This window comes from Euphorbia lathyris, chromosome 6, assembly GCF_963576675.1.
Source record: "Euphorbia lathyris chromosome 6, ddEupLath1.1, whole genome shotgun sequence".
Lineage (NCBI taxonomy): Eukaryota > Viridiplantae > Streptophyta > Magnoliopsida > Malpighiales > Euphorbiaceae > Euphorbia > Euphorbia lathyris.
In genome coordinates this window covers 56,575,114-56,578,685 of record NC_088915.1, presented here as the reverse complement: position 1 = coordinate 56,578,685, position 3,572 = coordinate 56,575,114, and the positions used below count along the sequence as shown (strand labels likewise).

Genomic DNA, 3,572 nt, shown 5'->3' with positions numbered 1-3,572 from the left:
TATTTTCCTTTATAACAGTGGTTGGTGGGGGTAATTTTTCTATAACTGAAGTCTTTGCTCTGTCCACTTCTAAACCTTTTTCAGATATCTTATGACCTAAAACAATTCCTTAGTCTACCATGAAATGACATTTTTCCCAATTTAATACTAAATTCGTTTCCTCACATCTAGACAATACTTTATCTAAGTTCTGTAAACATGCATCGAAAGAATCTCCATAAACTGAAAAATCATCCATGAAAACTTCCATTATATCTTCAATGAAGTCATTAAATATTGCTGTCATACATCGTTGAAATGTTGCTGGTGCATTACATAGACCAAAAGGCATTCTCCTATATGCAAATGTTCCGTAAGGACATGTGAAGGTTGTTTTATCTTGGTCATCCGGGTAAATGTAAATTTGAAAGAATCCGGAATAACCGTCTAGGAAACAATAAAATGCATGACCGGCTATCCTTTCGATCATTTGATCAATGAAAGGTAGAGGAAAATGATCTTTCCTAGTTGCTTTGTTTAGGTTCCTATAGTCTATACAAACCCTCCAACCGGTGGTCGTTCGTGTAGGTATCAGTTCACCTTCATCATTTCTTACAACAGTTATGCCTCCCTTTTTAGGTACACAATGGATTGGACTAACCCATTCACTATCTGAAATTGGATAAATGATTCCATTGTCTAAAAGTTTAGTAATCTAATTTTTTACTACTTCTTTCATGTTCGGATTTAAGCGTCTTTGCCTATCCGGTTTAGGTGGCTTATCCTCTTCTAAGTGAATTCTATGCATTATGATACTAGGATTAATTCCTTTTAAGTCTGAAATTTGCCATCCCATACTTCCTATCCTATTTCTAACAACTTCTTTCAATTTTTGTTCTTGATCATTTGTTAATTTGTTAGAAATAATTATAGGTAGAGAATCTCCTTCTCCTAAGAAAGCGTACCTCAAATGACTGGGTAACTCTTTAAGTTCTAATTTAGGGGGTGTTACAATTGAAGGCGGAACTGGTCCATCTTCTCGAATCAAAGGCTCTGGGTCCTTATCTTCTAATTCCTCACCTATTATAGGTTCAATTATTTCTTCATGCTGAACAACGTCATTGACACATTCCTCGACTAAATCAAGTTTCATACAAGAGAATTCCTCCATAGGGTATTTCATCACTTTGTTCATATTAAACTCGATCTTATCTTCTCCTATCCTTAAAACTACCTTTCCTTCCGACACATCTACTAGAGCGCGTCCCGTATTCATAAACGGTCTACCGAAAATTAAAGGGCAATTTACATCATATGCAAAGTCTAATATAACAAAATCGGTAGGAAACATAAATTTATCGACTTTGACCAAAACATCTTCAATTATACCATATGGTCTCTTAGTGGTTTGATCCGCTAATTGCAAAACCATATTGGTACGTTTGATATCTTCTTCTAAACCTAACTTGTTAAAAATAGACAACGGCATCAAGTTTATACTTGCTCCTAAATCACAAAGACAACCCGAGAATTCAATATCTTCCAACTTACACGGAATAGTAAAACATCCGGGATCTTTGAGTTTAGTGGGCAAATTACTTGATACTATTGAACTACAGTCTTCAGTTAACGAAATGGATGAAATTCCTTCCCAACTGATTTTCTTCGAAATTAAATCTTTTAAAAACTTACCATAGTTAGGAATTTGTGTGATTGCATCCATGAATGTTAAATTGATATGCAAATTTTTAAGTTTATCCAAAAACGTTAAAAGTTGTTTATCATAGTCCTTATTTCGAACTTTGTGCGGAAAAGGTGGTTTGGGTATAAAAGTTTTGGTACTTGTGTCAAATGGTGAACTATTTGTGTTTAAGATATCTTCTTTGGATTTTGATAAATCAGTTCCTGGTAATGTTGCATCTTTGGGCATTTCAGGCCCTTGATAATTTTTCCCTGAACGAAGAGTAATAGCCTTCACCTGCTCTTTCGGATTTTCTTCCGTATGGCTGGGAAGACTTCCCTCTTTTCGGGATGGAATTGATTTAGCAAGTTGACCAATTTGAACCTCCAAATTATGGATGCTAGATGAGTGGTTTTTAATAAGCTGATCGAATTTATTTTCGATCCGTTTAAAACAATCGTCGTGATTACTTATTTTTCCACTGATAGCATCTATAAACTTGTCTATTTTAGAAGATAAAATGTTAATCGTATCTCTTGACTGGTTTTGATAATTAGTTGTACGATTTTGATTAGCACTTACATTATTGTTACTGTTATCTTTCCAGTTAAAGTTAGGATGATTCCTCCATCCAGAATTATAAGTATTAGAATAAGGATTATTAGTTTGGTTTTGCCATTGGACAAAATTTACTTGTTCGATCTCACTCATATTTTCGTAATCCATATTTGTTTGGATTGGATTACCATTGGTATCGCGTGGTGCCATAAACTTATCAATTTTGTGCGATAAAGTAGAAAATTGGGCTTGTAACATCGCGACTGGATCAAGTTCAACTATACCTTTAACTGATGATGAGGCTGAGGATGATGGTTTTGCCACTGGCATATGTCCACGTTCTGCGGGCTATATACTGCTGTTGATTGCCATTTCCTCCAAAAGTTCTCTCGCTTGGGCTGATGTTTTCTTCATAAATAGCCCTCCCGACATAGCATTTAATGAACCCCTAGTTGTAGGATTTAGTCCATTGTAAAATGTTTGCATTAAAAGTTCAGCGGGTAATTGGTGGTGTGGGCATAAACGTTGAAGTTCTTTAAAACGTTCCCAAGTTTCATAAAGAGTCTCATTATCATTTTGAGAAAAAGATGTTAACTCCTTTATGACTCTTGCGGTTTTTGCTAAAGGAAAATATTTAGATAAGAATGCTTGGGCTAATTGTTCCCAAGTGGCAAAAGTTGTGGCTGGCATAGAAGTTAACCATTCTTTGGCTCTATCCTTCAAAGTGAAAGGAAATAGGCGAAGTTTGATTGCTTCTGTAGTCACATCTGGGATTTTAAAAGTGTCACAAATTTTAAGGAAATTTGTTAAATGGGTGTTAGGATTTTCGTTAGGTAACCCGTAAAATGTTACATTATTTTGCAACATATTAAGCAAGGCTGCCTTAATTTCAAATTGGTTTGCGGTGATTCTGGGTCTAATGATACTGTTGGTTACACCGGCCACACCTGGCCTAGCGTAGTCCATAAGTGTTGGTGGGTCTGCCATTTTACCAGACTCGGTATTTGTTTTTACTGGGGTCTTATTTTTGTTTTTCTTGTTTTTCTTGTTCTTCCTAATGGTTTTCTCAATTTCTGGATCTAGTGGTTTTGGTGGTATGCCTAAACTTCGAGAACTGCGCATGAACTTGAAATCTTGCACGAATCGAAACTACCTACAAAACAGAATTTGAAAAATAAATAAATTAGTAAATAAAAATTATTAAATTATAAAAGTTAAAATAAGTATGTTTAAACCTAGATTCGAAATAAAACACGAAAAATCTAAAATTTTGTCAAAAATTTTGGCGTTCCCCTGCAACGGCGCCAAAAACTTGTTGAGCGATTTCCGCAAGTGCACCGTATACGCTTGTAGT

The 3,572-nt window shown here is 35.2% G+C and overlaps 1 non-coding gene across 1 annotated transcript; it reads left to right on the top strand.

Annotated features, from left to right (window-relative positions):
* Positions 1–2,720: 2,720 nt before the first annotated feature.
* On the top strand, positions 2,721–2,827 carry LOC136234355 (small nucleolar RNA R71). The gene has a single exon (XR_010691242.1). It is a non-coding gene; the product is annotated as a small nucleolar RNA R71 (small nucleolar RNA).
* The last annotated feature ends 745 nt before the right edge of the window (positions 2,828–3,572 follow it).